Source organism: Daphnia pulicaria, chromosome 4 (assembly GCF_021234035.1).
Source record: "Daphnia pulicaria isolate SC F1-1A chromosome 4, SC_F0-13Bv2, whole genome shotgun sequence".
Lineage (NCBI taxonomy): Eukaryota > Metazoa > Arthropoda > Branchiopoda > Diplostraca > Daphniidae > Daphnia > Daphnia pulicaria.
In genome coordinates this window covers 16,243,588-16,258,312 of record NC_060916.1, presented here as the reverse complement: position 1 = coordinate 16,258,312, position 14,725 = coordinate 16,243,588, and positions in this window count along the sequence as shown.

The following is a 14,725-nucleotide window of genomic DNA, read 5'->3' as shown; positions in this document are numbered from 1 at the left end:
TTTTCTAAGTCCCGACGATGGATAGTGAAGCTATAGGCGGCACTGGGACGAGCAAAGGCGGCTGAAAAAGAGAGAAAGAGCGAAAGAAAAAAAGTTGGAAAAAATTTCTAAGTCCTAAAATTTCCAAGACCGGTTTTTGGTGTAGACCGGTCGGCAGTTGAGCGGGCGGCCCGGCCTGAGCTCAGGTGAATGTCCGGCAAAATTTCGGAAATCAACTTTTTCGTACAGTTACTGCCCGGAACATCCACTACTTTCCTATATAGTGTGGAATACCACGGCCCTCGGCGATGAGGCTACGGATTGCCGGCCACATGTGGCACAGCCACGAGAGGTAACGATTGCCTCGGCATTTGACGGAGTAACTGGGAAACGTCCGGGCAACGGTGATAAGGCTACGAGTCGCCGGCCACATGGGGCACAGCCGCGAGAGACAACGAGTGCCTCGGGTGTGGACGGTGGAGACACGAATCGTCCGTCAGATGTGGCACCGGCCACGGGAGTAAGACCACGACACGGTCAACCGAAGATGCCGGTGGTAAACTTACCGGCGTCGGCCGACCTCGAAAGGTCTAACCCGATAGAGTGGATAGATGACGAAGATCTAACACCCAAGCAGCTCAGAGCTGAAGTACGAAGACGCGACCGAGCGCAGGCAGCGTGGAGACCGAAGCCCGCTGCTAAGAATGCGACAGGGGTTGATCCGGACCAGCGCGAGGTGCTGGACGGATAAAACAGCTACAAGCCCGCCGAATAATGCATGTAAACACCGACACAAATCGACGGTCCTCGGAAACCGTCGGACGGCAGGTCAGGCCCATGTGCCCGGCCTTTCTCTTAAAATGGGCCGTCAAACCAAGACATTATGCGGCGGAACATTAGCTACTTTCCTATATAGGGAAGGCACCCCTGTTTATAAAATTTCTTAAAGTATGGACTTAGAAATATTTCGACGACTCTATCGAAATACTACCCCGGAGCAAGAGAGCAGACCGGGGTAGCAAATAACTATCAACTCGGTAAGATAGTCGGAGTAGTAGAGAGTCTGGTGTAGTACATTCAGCAAAGCTGGATGGCCAGACTGGAGTAAAATAGCCGGAGAGATAAAGAGCACTCCGGCGGATGGCATCCGTAGTCCCAGGATGGCCGGAAGATTGCAGCGTAGAAGAAGAAGCACGTACGGATTTATCCATTGGGACTTAGAAGAAATTAGAGAGAATGGACTTAGAAGAAAATCCATTACTCGAGAAACCCAGAGGCTACCCACCCCAAACGGGCCAGCCGCGAAGACGATAAAGAGGCAAGACACGTGTCGCCCCGAGGCTACCCATTCCAAGTGGGCCCGCCGCGAAGAAGATAAAGGGCGAGACTCGCGCCTCCTATAGTCCGCATTAATTAAATGTTATAATTTGACAATGTTGTTATTACCATGCCTGTAATTATAGTTTACTTCACAGCGCCAATGCGGGCTAATAAATCACTCATTCACAAGCACTCAAACAGTAAGCATCTCTTTATTGATCTTCTTACTAGAGTCTTAGAGTCACCCCCTCGGCCTCGAAGCGCCGTTGTATTGAACACTGTTCAGGTTGCCAGCCTCAGTCGAGAGGCCAGCCTTTGTAAAACAACTTGTAAAGTTGGGACTTAGAATCGCTCTCGATTACGGGCATTCTAAGTGTCGGGACTCGGACACATCCGAAGGACTGACTGGAAGGAGCACACGCCTTGCTGTGCCTTCGAGTAGCACGGCACTCGCTCTCCTTCTCGGGCGCCTAGTACGACCAACCGTCGAACGGCCCCATCCCGGGACTAACCCACCTCTACTCCCGGCCAACTTGCAGTCGACTCTGCGAGCAGTTGGAACCGCTCGTCTATTCTGAGTTAGTGCCGAAGTAACTAACTTAGTCTGATTTGTCTTTGCAGGCCTGTACGAGAATTCACCCATTCTTCAGCCGAAGCAAGACTTACTTCTCCCGATCGAGATTAGAAAGTAAGTACCGATTGAGCGATCGATAGCTCTAGGTCCGGCCGAACAAACTGGGAGAAATCCCAGCGAAGTATCGCCGAGCTCACCGATATTTCACATGGTCCTTCGAACCGGTTATTAACCAAAGTAGAAACCGTGAAAGACGGTCCTGAAATCTGGTTAATACGGACCTAAAGTTGACGAAAACTAATCTCTTTCTGTTTATTTGCAGTGTCGAAATTCACGAGCAAAGACGCCCAAGCCAAGGTATTCGTGGCCGACCCACCCAGGGAGCTTAACGAATCTATCGCCAACATCAAGGCGTACGCTACAAAGCTCGTGACCGACGATAGCAAAGGGAAAATCAAGGACGCAAAGAGACAGGGCTGGAAGCTTCTCGAGGTCCTGTTTCCGATTGAGTTCTACGAACTCACAGGGGCAACTCCACCCTTGGCTTTGCAGACGGCAAAGCCTAAAAACAAGTGGGAGATCGCTAAAGCGGAGAAGTTGGAGAGAGAAGCCTTGGCATTCTTGACTCCCGAAGAGCGAGCCAAGTTCGACGAGGACGAAGCTCAAATTCGGAGGGAAAAAGAAGCGCAGAACGCTCTTCGACACGAGGTTCGCGCGGCCAAAAAGAGAAAGAGGGACGCAATTGAAGAGGCAAAGCTTCGCCTGTTAGAGAAGGAAGTGACGGAAAAGCGACTGGCGTACGAGCGCACTAAACGCCGTAGGGTTAACCCAGAAGCTGACCAAGGCAACTTGGTTGCCACGGTCGAGGTCCCGTTTGTCACACCAGACGGAGACCCGGTCCTTCCAGGAGACGCTTTGGCCAAACTGTGGTCGGCTTTGGCCACAGGGAAATTCGTCCTCCCGGGTACGGCAAACGACCCGGTAACCTCTGAGATTCAGGCAGTGCTGGCTAAGCACCTGAGTCAGGCAGAAACTCCACAGCCTTCGGCCGCGACGAGCCAGGCACAAACTCTGCAGCCAGTGGCCTCGACGAGCCAGGCACCGACACCAAAGGCCTCGACGAGCCAGGGTCGGAAGAAAGCGACGCCAAAGCGTACGGCGGCGAATAAGGGTAAGACGCTCGCTTCGAAAGGAGTGAACGTCGAGGCTCTGAAAACCCCGGCACTGCTTAGCCCCATTAGCCCCAAGCTAACGAAAGGCAAGGGGGCGGCCCGGCCGAAGTCCGGGACGAAAGCACCCGCTATAGACATAGACAAGCTAATAGCGGAAGCCACCACGAACTCAGTAAAGGTCATTTTGGACAAGTCTGACGGGTCACTCGCGGGAGTCAAACAGGTGAAAGCCTTAAAACCCGGGAGAAAGTCACTGTTTAACCCTCCGTCAAAGGAGTTGGTGGAGGCAGCAGCGAAAGCATCGGCCCGGCGAAAGGGTCTTCGATCGGCGGCAGAAGGCGAGGTAAATCTAGCTGACGCAGCCAAAAATCTCTACGGGGAGGACTTGGAGGAGTTGCCTAGCGAAAAGGAGGACGAACTCCTAAAGGAACCGGCCCGAGCCCCGGTATCGGCAGAAGAGCTGCAGCCACGCCCGGTCTCGAGACGATCGGGCCAACGGATCGACTCAGGTGACGAATCAGATCCAGGACTACAGCTCACAGCCGAAGACGAGGAGGAGGCGCTCAAGGCGGCAGCTCTCAGCACCCTCCCAAAAGCGGCGCAATAGCCGTCTGAAAAATTGTAAAAACCTGTGGTTATCGATAATAAACACTTGTAGAAATTAAAAAATTGTGTCTGTCTTCTCATTTCGAATAAATGTTGCATTCCGATAAGAAACGATCGAAACGGAAGGGGAGCAAAGACGATACCCCCAACAGGCTAACGCTTTCGAAGGCCAGCAAAAATCTACTGGGTGCGAATCTGGTAGTAACGAACGACGAAGAGATCATGGATCGGGTATTAGCGGAAAGCGAACCCGAGACTGGAGCGAGATCCAGACGAGCCCCGAGGAAAAATCCTGACGGCACGCTCAATGCACCAAGGAGTAGGCCATCGAGTAGGGCCTCAGACCGAAACCTAAGCGGCTCTCCGAAAATCATAAACATAGAGGGGCCCGATGAACCCCAGTCACCGAAAATTGGGCTAACGGTAGACGATGTTCAGAGACAAGCAGGCGCCCAGACTTCGCCGGAAATACCGCCGCCGAATCTAGACGGGTTCGGAGCTACCCCAGAACGTAAGACTCTATCCGAATGGATGAGAGAAGAGTTCGCGAGGTTTAACGGTGAAATGACAGAAATCACTGGGCGGCTGACGAGGACAGACGCAAAGGTAGCCGAGACAGTCACCAGACTAGACGGCCATAAAGAGCAAATCAAAAGACTCAACACAGAAGTGCCGACGATAAGGCAGACTGTAACGGGCCTCAGGAGCTCGATAGCCGCAGAAACAACCGCACGAATCGCGGCTATAGAAGCAAACATCGCAGCAACGATGCTGACGCAGAGGAATGCGACAGAGGCCCTGCAGACCCGAATGGTCGCGCATATTGAACGAGCAGTAGGGCAGCTCCAAAATAGCCTGAACGAACTAAGACAGACAGGAATTGCAGAGTTCGACGACACACAACTGAGAGTAGAGTTAAGACGCCTGGTCGAAGCCCAGGGCGAGGAAATCACGAACGGCCTGGCGCAGTCACTGGGCCAACACTCAGAAGAGGTGGGTCAGGCCATAGTAGAACTCAAAGTAAGGATGTCAAGGCTAGACACCAGGCTAAGGACGATTTATAGAGCCCAACAACCGCCGGCTCAAAGCCAGCAGCCAGAGGGTAGAAGGTCTCGTCAAGGGGCTCAAAGCCAACAGCCGGAGACCGGGAGAACCCGGCAGCAGCGAAACACTAGCAGATCACTCTGGGACGACTCAGAGGAAGAGGCAAGTGAAGAGAACGAGCCGACGGTAGGACGACCGACGTCAAGGGGAGGAACGGCATATAGTCAGCCTCCCCCATCATACCGCAGTGCCTTTACGGCAAGCGTACAAAGACCGGCATTTGGCCCAGCGCCAGCCCCGGCACCAGCCCCGGCACCAGCCCCGGCTCCGGCTCCGGCGCCAGCCCCGGCACCAGCCCCGGCTCCGGCCCCGGCACCCGCCCCGGCACCAGCCCCGGCACCGGCACCGGCGCCAGCGCCAGCGGGACCGGCACCTCCGTATCATGCGGCAGGTAGACCATACGTCCCACCGCAAGCGCCAGACGACGTCAAACGAGAATTGACGCAAGAGCTCGAGCAGCTCAGGGAAGAGCTAACACAGGCTTATGCCCAGTACGGTCGTGCAAGGTCTGACGATGCCAGACAACACGAAAGAATTGCGTTCATGACGACCTATACGTATTACAAAACGGCAGTAGAAAACTTAATGCCCATGCTGACAACAGCAGAAAAAGCCGAACTACGACTGCAGCAACGCAGAGTAGAAGCAGAAAGACTGGGCATTGCCCCAGTACAGGCGCCGATGCCTGTACAGACGGCTAAGGTACGGTTATCACCGCCCAAGTTTGCGGGGGAGGTACTGAAATATCACGGTTGGCGACAGACGTGGAATACGTACGACAACAACCCGATATACACAGCCACCGAGAAAAGCCAAATGTTGGAGCAGGCTCTCGAAGGCGAAGCCGCCAATGCGACGGCGAGTTTCACGTTCACGGCGGAAACTTATAATACCATTCTCCAAGTACTGGCTGATAGGTTTGGCGACCCGAATCAGGCCATAGGAGAAAGAGAAGCCAAGCTACGAGAAGCGGCAAGCAAACCGGTGGGAGCGAACCCGACGTCCGCTCAGTTGCGAGAAAAACATATCGAGATATGTAATCAAAGGCAAGGCCTCCTGATCCAAGGCGTACAGCCGGCGACATTCGATTCGCACACGGCTAAGGAAATCTTGAACTCCCTACCAGGAGTGATAACAGAGAAATGGAGAATGGATTGGGGGCCAGAAAGAGCACCGACCTTAGACCAGGTCCTGCATCAACTCGATAGGTTGATCCGAATTAAATCATCGGAAGAAGCGTCGAGACGGGTCGACTATACCCAGACAACTCAGGCCAACGCAGCGAGCGTAGCCACAAAAACAATCAAGTTCAGAGACAAGACCCCGACGAGGCTTGCCTGCGTGATATGCAAAAGCGAAACACACGCTGCGCGCGACTGCACGTTCGGAAACGCGGCCGAAAGGCGAAAAGTAGTGATGGACGCGGACAGATGCTTCAGATGTTTTGGTCAAGGCCACAGATACGTGGATTGTTCGGAGAGAAGAGCATGTCGGCACTGTTACTCCACCTCGCATGCGTCGGTCCTATGCCCGCACGAGAGAGAAAGTCGGGAGAGAACAAAAGGCAGGCCGGTACCGAGAACCGCCAGCAAATCTCCAAGTAAGCCTCGATCGGGCAAACCATTCATGCGACCGCCATCACCAACGCCATCGAGGACACCGTCAGCGGAACGATCGGTCAATGAGCAGTCGAATATAGGGGTAATAGAACCCAACGGCAAGGAAAAAATTTCCGCCGGAGTGTTACTGAACTTTGGAGCGAAAGCCAAAGCAGAAAAGACACAAGGAATAGAAGAATGGGTCCCACTGTTCGGAATATTCGACAGCGGTTGCGGTAATTCATTTATCACAGCAGCCCTAGTACGGAAGCTAAATGCAAAGGTCATTGGCAGGCAACGTATCAGAGTCTTGACATTTGGGTCTCACACACCCATCGACGAGTACTGCGATATTGTTCAAGTCACGATAGCCGGCATATCGAGAACAGTAACGGAAAAATTCATTGTCCGGGACCACATTCAAACACTCACACCATACACCGAGACGAAGCTTGGTGAGAGGTTGCTCAAAGAAGGCGAAACCTTGGCCGACCCGAGGCACAGAAGACCGTCTCAAGTCAAGACGATTGACATCCTAATTGGAAACAGTAACATGTACGAATTCATGTTACTGGAAGCACCGCGCAGGCACCGGAAAATAGTGGCGCATAACACTATCTTCGGTTGGACGATATCGGGCTCCTTAGGAGACCCGGGATACGAGACAGTAGCGTGCGTGGCCAAAGTAGAGATCGTGCCCGAAGAGCACGAGATCTCAAGTGTCGACAAACACTTTGCGGCCTTCTGGAGCCTTGAAAGTTTAGGTATCCCAAATAAGGAACTAACGGATGTCGAATTCATCCAAGCTTACATAGCTAGCATCGAAGCCGATGAAGAAGGGCGAGCCGTCTTACGGTATCCCTTCACCCAAGAGCGACCGGACTACGACTCATGTAGATCCATAGCCGACATAAGATTCGAAAATCTGTGGAAAAGCGACTCCTTCACTAAAGAGAAGCGAATACGATATCACGAAGTAATGATGTCCTACTTACGGGAAGGATTCATCGAAATAGCTGACCCGAACTACGATGGGCCAATGGCATTTTTGCCGAACAGACCGGTCGAGCGAGAAGACGCGGAAACCACAAAGATACGACCAGTCTTTGATGGATCGGTCCATCACAAGAACCGGCGCAGTTTCAACGCCAATCTTGAGATAGGACCAAACCTAAACCCAGACATCATGGGGATTCTAATGAGGTTTAGGCGATATTGCATAGCGTGGACGGCCGACATCGAGAAGGCGTTTTTGCAAATCAAAATCCACAAAGACCACGAGCAAATCGTGAGGTTTCTTTGGGTCGAAGACCCCGAAGCTGCCATACCCAAGGTGGTGGTCTACGCATGGAAGAGACTCACCTTTGGACTCGCATCGAGCCCATTTATACTCAGGGCCGTTCTAACCTGGCACCTGCAGAAGTACGAAACAGAGTACCCAGGCATCACAGCCAGGACTCTTAACCAAATCTATGTCGACGACTGGATGGGGGGAGCCGAAACTCCCGAACAAGCTGCCGAAGAGATAAGGCTGATAAGTCGAATCTTGGGGGAGATCAAGATGAAACTCTGTAAGTGGTCGACGAATTCGGCCGAGCTAACAAACTTACTACGGGGGGAGTTCGAATTCTCCTCCCGACCATCGAAATTGGGAATAGATGAGGTGTTCGAACATGCGGACAAAAAGGCTCTGGGAATCCTTTGGGACCCAGTAACCGACCAGTTCAAATTCAACGCCGATAAAATAATATCCGAGGCACGAAGGCTAGGAGAAGGGCTTACCAAGCGACAGCTGTTTAGCCTAGCGCTAACGCTATACGACCCGTTGGGCTTCGTGAACCCGGCGATATTGTCCGCGAAACGGGCGATGCAGATCTCATGGTTAGCCAACGGCAAATGGGATCAGATAGTGAACAGTTGCACCAATGAGAATTGGGAGGAGTTCATCAAAGGTCTCGAAGACCTACAGCTCATACGGATTCCTCGCTGGACGGGCATAGAGGTTAAGGAGCCTAGCGAACTCCACATCTTCTGCGATGCCAGCGAGGTAGGATATGGGGCCGTAGCATACGAAGTGCAAGGGACGACGATCGCCCTCATAGCAGCAAAATCAAAGGTGGCTCCGTTACCAAAAAAGGCAATGACCATCCCTCGGCTCGAACTGCTGAGTAACCTGATGGCGTCTATACTTGGCAAGTATATACGAGACCAACATCGGGTTGAACACAAAGCGCACATCTGGACCGATTCTCAGATAGCGACATGTTGGATCACGGCCACCAACAAAACCCCAGAAATCTGGGTACAAAACCGAGTCTCGAAGATCAGAGAATTCGGCGCAGAAATCCACTTCTGCGAAGGGACTCAGAACCCGGCTGATCTCCTCTCAAGGGGAGGCTCAGCAAAGGAAATCCAGAGATCGAACTGGTGGAAGGGCCCCGAATGGCTCCCGGAGTATGACAAGTATAAGCCGATCGAAATCAAGGCAAACCTCATTCAAACGGATATGGTCCGTCCGAAACACCCAGACTGGCGCAAAGAGTACAGCGACTGGGATAAAATGGTCAGAGCTCAGGCTATGATCCAAAGAGCAGTGGACGGCTTTAAAGGTAAAATGTACCGGCCTTCCCTCATTATCGAGCAAGTCCTGTTTGACATGGTTGACTTGAAGGAAATCAAGTTAAAAAAACCGGGATCGAGATGCCAGGTTTCATTCAAGCGACTCACATATGAGGAGCTACTCACGGCACGATACGCCTTGATAAGACACGCACAGATGGAGTCATACCCCGAGGATTACGATAGAATCGAGCGGGGGAAAGTCCCGAGAGACAAGATGTTCAGAAAGTTGAGACCGGTGTTCGACACGACGAATCGAATTATCAGGTGCAGGGGACGAGCCCAGGTACTGTTGGCAAGATATCATCTCGATGCATTGATCTTACTCCCGCCCGATCACTATATAACCACAGTCTTGCTACGCAAGCTGCATAGGAGGGTCGGGCACATGGGAATGAACGCCATGACCATGGAAGTCAGAAGCGAATTCTGGCTGCCCAAACACTGTCAGGTGATAAAAGACATCCTCAACCGATGCGTGAGATGTCAGAAGGTCAACGCAACAGCCTTCAGCGAAAAGCCAGCTCACTTGCCAATTGAACGGCTGAAAATATCCGATCCTTTTTCAGTCACCGGCATCGACATGGCCGGTCCGTACAATGTACTAGTAAACGAACCGAGTAAAGCGGTGATAGTCCAGCCAAGGACTGAGCCAGGAGTCCCCGAAGAGGAATCAGAATCATCCGACGAATCGGATGAAGAGTTGGTACCGGAGAGAGTCGATGCCCTCGACAAGAAAAAGAAAAAGAAAAAGAAAGAAAAGAAACAACCCAAGTTTGCGATTGACGGGAGACAGATAGTCAAAGTGTACATAGTTATGTTCACTTGTGCCACGACAAGAGCCGTTCACCTAGAGGTAACTAGAGGAAAAAGTGCGGCGGCGTTCATTAACGCTTTCCGTCGGTTCTGCGCGTTGAAATACGCGCCAAGAACAGTCTATTCAGACAACGCGCTGGAATTCGATAGTACGGCAAGATACCTCAGAAGACTCTGGCAATGCAAGACAGTCTACGACTTCATGGCCAATAGAAACATCTCTTGGCGGTTCTCAGCGAGTGTAGCTCCCTGGTGGGGTGGCTTCTGGGAACGCATGATAAAGACCGTGAAGCAAGCGTTGCATAAGACCTTTAACCCGAAGCAGATGGACTTCGACATGTTCCATACGGTGATCACAGAGATCAGTGACATCGTAAACAACCGTCCGTTGGGATATATCGCTGGCGACGAAACGGCTCTAACTCCGAACCAGTTAATCAAAGGAGGCTTTGTAAACAAGTTCGACACCGAACCTCCGGAAGAGGAAGAACTGCTCGGCGCAGACTCCTTGTTTCTCACGAACAGAGAAGCCGCTAGACGAAAGCTAGTGGCAGACTGGTGGACAGAATTCGTCCCAACCTATCTGAAGGATCTAAATAGATTCCATCAAGAGCAAATACCGTCGAAATCGGTCAAGCTAGGACAAGTAGTCTTGATCCACGTGGACTACGTCAAGCGAATCAATTGGAACATTGGGCGAGTGATCGAACTCATCAAGGGTCGAGATCACTTAGTCCGGAAAGTCAAGCTAGTCATGGTCGACTCAAAGGGCAAAACGTCAATCGTAAATAGACCTGTCCAGAACTTGTACCCTCTCGAAGTAGAACCAGGTATCATCGACGCAGACTTTGCCAAGAACCCGAGCAGATTTGGAGATCACGTAACCTCATCTGGGCAAGTATGTAAGAGAACTTACATGGGGGGAGTGTGGAATACCACGGCCCTCGGCGATGAGGCTACGGATTGCCGGCCACATGTGGCACAGCCACGAGAGGTAACGATTGCCTCGGCATTTGACGGAGTAACTGGGAAACGTCCGGGCAACGGTGATAAGGCTACGAGTCGCCGGCCACATGGGGCACAGCCGCGAGAGACAACGAGTGCCTCGGGTGTGGACGGTGGAGACACGAATCGTCCGTCAGATGTGGCACCGGCCACGGGAGTAAGACCACGACACGGTCAACCGAAGATGCCGGTGGTAAACTTACCGGCGTCGGCCGACCTCGAAAGGTCTAACCCGATAGAGTGGATAGATGACGAAGATCTAACACCCAAGCAGCTCAGAGCTGAAGTACGAAGACGCGACCGAGCGCAGGCAGCGTGGAGACCGAAGCCCGCTGCTAAGAATGCGACAGGGGTTGATCCGGACCAGCGCGAGGTGCTGGACGGATAAAACAGCTACAAGCCCCGCCGAATAATACATGTAAACACCGACACAAATCGACGGTCCTCGGAAACCGTCGGACGGCAGGTCAGGCCCATGTTCCCGGCCTTTCTCTTAAAATGGGCCGTCAAACCAAGACATTATGCGGCGGAACATTAGCTACTTTCCTATATAGGGAAGGCACCCCTGTTTATAAAATTTCTTAAAGTATGGACTTAGAAATATTTCGACGACTCTATCGAAATACTACCCCGGAGCAAGAGAGCAGACCGGGGTAGCAAATAACTATCAACTCGGTAAGATAGTCGGAGTAGTAGAGAGTCTGGTGTAGTACATTCAGCAAAGCTGGATGGCCAGACTGGAGTAAAATAGCCGGAGAGATAAAGAGCACTCTGGCGGATGGCATCCGTAGTCCCAGGATGGCCGGAAGATTGCAGCGTAGAAGAAGAAGCGCGTACGGATTTATCCATTGGGACTTAGAAGAAATTAGAGAGAATGGACTTAGAAGAAAATCCATTACTCGAGAAACCCAGAGGCTACCCACCCCAAACGGGCCAGCCGCGAAGACGATAAAGAGGCAAGACACGTGTCGCCCCGAGGCTACCCATTCCAAGTGGGCCCGCCGCGAAGAAGATAAAGGGCGAGACTCGCGCCTCCTATAGTCCGCATTAATTAAATGTTATAATTTGACAATGTTGTTATTACCATGCCTGTAATTATAGTTTACTTCACAGCGCCAATGCGGGCTAATAAATCACTCATTCACAAGCACTCAAACAGTAAGCATCTCTTTATTGATCTTCTTACTAGAGTCTTAGAGTCACCCCCTCGGCCTCGAAGCGCCGTTGTATTGAACACTGTTCAGGTTGCCAGCCTCAGTCGAGAGGCCAGCCTTTGTAAAACAACTTGTAAAGTTGGGACTTAGAATCGCTCTCGATTACGGGCATTCTAAGTGTCGGGACTCGGACACATCCGAAGGACTGACTGGAAGGAGCACACGCCTTGCTGTGCCTTCGAGTAGCACGGCACTCGCTCTCCTTCTCGGGCGCCTAGTACGACCAACCGTCGAACGGCCCCATCCCGGGACTAACCCACCTCTACTCCCGGCCAACTTGCAGTCGACTCTGCGAGCAGTTGGAACCGCTCGTCTATTCTGAGTTAGTGCCGAAGTAACTAACTTAGTCTGATTTGTCTTTGCAGGCCTGTACGAGAATTCACCCTTTTCTTCAGCCGAAGCAAGACTTACTTCTCCCGATCGAGATTAGAAAGTAAGTACCGATTGAGCGATCGATAGCTCTAGGTCCGGCCGAACAAACTGGGAGAAATCCCAGCGAAGTATCGCCGAGCTCACCGATATTTCACATATAGGGAAGAGGTTGTCGAAAAAAAGAAAGTTGAAAAATTTTCTAAGTCCGAAAAATTGAAAAATTTTTCTAAGTCCCGACGACGTGGTAGTGACGGGGTTGGCGGGACTTGGACGTATAAAGGCCGATGAAAAAAATGGAAATGGAAATGAAAATTTCTCGATTTCCGACGACGGTGTTTGGCAACGACTCTCTCGCCCGGCCACTGGTCGGCGCGAGAGAGGAGTGAGCGAGACCCGTCGATTCGAAAAGAGAAGCCGTCACACCGTCGAGGCGTGGCGGCTCTCAAGTGGGTTGGTCGGGCGTGTCTTGATGACTCGCGACCGTAAAAAATTCCCACTCAAATTCTCCCATTTCCGACGACGGTGTTTGGCAACGACTCTCTCGCCCGGCCTCTGGTCGGCGCGAGAGAGGAGTGAGCGAGACCCGTCGATTCGAAAAAAAGCCGTCACACCGTCGAGGCGTGGCGGCTCTCAAATGGGTTGGTCGGGCGTGTCGTGATGACTTGCGACCGTAAAAAATTCCCACTCGTCGAAAATTTTCTAAGTCCCAACTTTGAAAACGACGGTTCCTGAAAGTCGGCTGGCGGTTGGATGGGGCAATGTCCCCGTCCAATCGCTAAAAATGAGCCGGAAAACGGAGACATTATGCGGCGGAACATTAGTGGTTTTCCTTAGTATAGAAGAGGTCTCGATTCCTAAACTCGGAAAAATTTTCAGAGTCCCAAAAATTTTCGAAGTGTCGAATAGTTTGGTTTCTCGAATTGAAAATTTTTTTCAAATTTGCGACATTACGACAAGCAGCGATTGTAAAGCCCGGTCCAAATTTTTCAAACGAGTCTTACTTCTTGTTAGTCCGCCTGGCCGATACCAAAGAATGGCCGACCGTCGACTATCGGGCGAATAGACGGGTGAAAGAAATAAAGTCGAAGCCGGTGGTTGGATAGATATCGAAGGGAAGGCGAAAGAGGCGAAAAGGAAAGCGCAAAATTTCTTTAGTAGCTTCGACGCAAAAACTTTGGTATCGACGGGGAGCTTTGGGAAATGAAACGAAGACGCAGAATGGGAATTTGTCCGGTTCGGCGTTAGTTGTAGTTTCATTTCCACCGTAGCTGAGCTCCTTTCCGCCCGCCACTTCACATGATTTTAGTTTCGATTCCGTTCGATCGCGCTTGCACTGTCTTTGTTTTTTTTCACTGCTTGGATCGCGGCTTTGCTCTAACCAGTTTAGCCCCATGCGATCAAAAAGTCTTAAAAAAAAACCCGTTGAACGGAGACGAACTCGATGAGCTGTCGGTGTGTGAAATATTATTCCTTCGGTAAAACCGTTTTCGAAATTTCCGATGGTCGGTATATGTAAAAATATATCCGAACCGCGATGTGGACGGGAATTCAAACGCCCGCTTCACCGATTGGTGCGACAGCTGAGAAGCTCGTCACTCGATCCAACGACTCTTGGTCGAAAAGTTCAGAAGAGGTGCGCGCGTCAAACATTTTTTTGGTTTCGGACGTTTCGTTTCTTCGGCACGTGTGGTTTGTCTGTGGCCGTCTGTGAGAGAAATCGGACGCTTGTTCTTTGTTATTTTACCGTAACAAGACAAGACGGGAAAGATTCTTTCTTCCAAACTTATGGCAAAATTACCGTTCAGGCGGAAATGTGTGTGTGTGTGTGAGCCGAGAGATAAAAATAAAAAAGCCACCAAACAGAACGCTTTTAAATTATTTCGTGCGGCGTGCGCATATTTCACATTTTGCCGTTTGACGGAAGCTCGTAGTGTGGAACACAGAAGTGGAGATGGACGGAGTTGAAGGGGGGCGAAGACGGCCCGGTCGGACAAAGTCAAGAGATTGAAATATACGAGAGAATTGGGTGGAAGTGATGGCAAATCTATAAAATTCAAAAATCGGATGAGATGCGAGGACCGCAAAATGTGGCGTCGACTCTGACTCTCTTTTACTACGAACTTCCCTTCGACGGAAGATATCGAGAGCTGAGCTGAGCGCCCGCTGAGTATGGCCGGCGTAATTACAAACGAGTTACGGTTGGAGCTATATCGATTGTACGTATCCCGAACGTTCATCGAACAAGCCAGATCAACTCGGCGCCCGGTAAGATGTACGCTCAGTTATGGCCATGACACACGAAGGGAGAATTCAAACGGCTGTGAGTGTACGGCCCGCCCGGAGTTG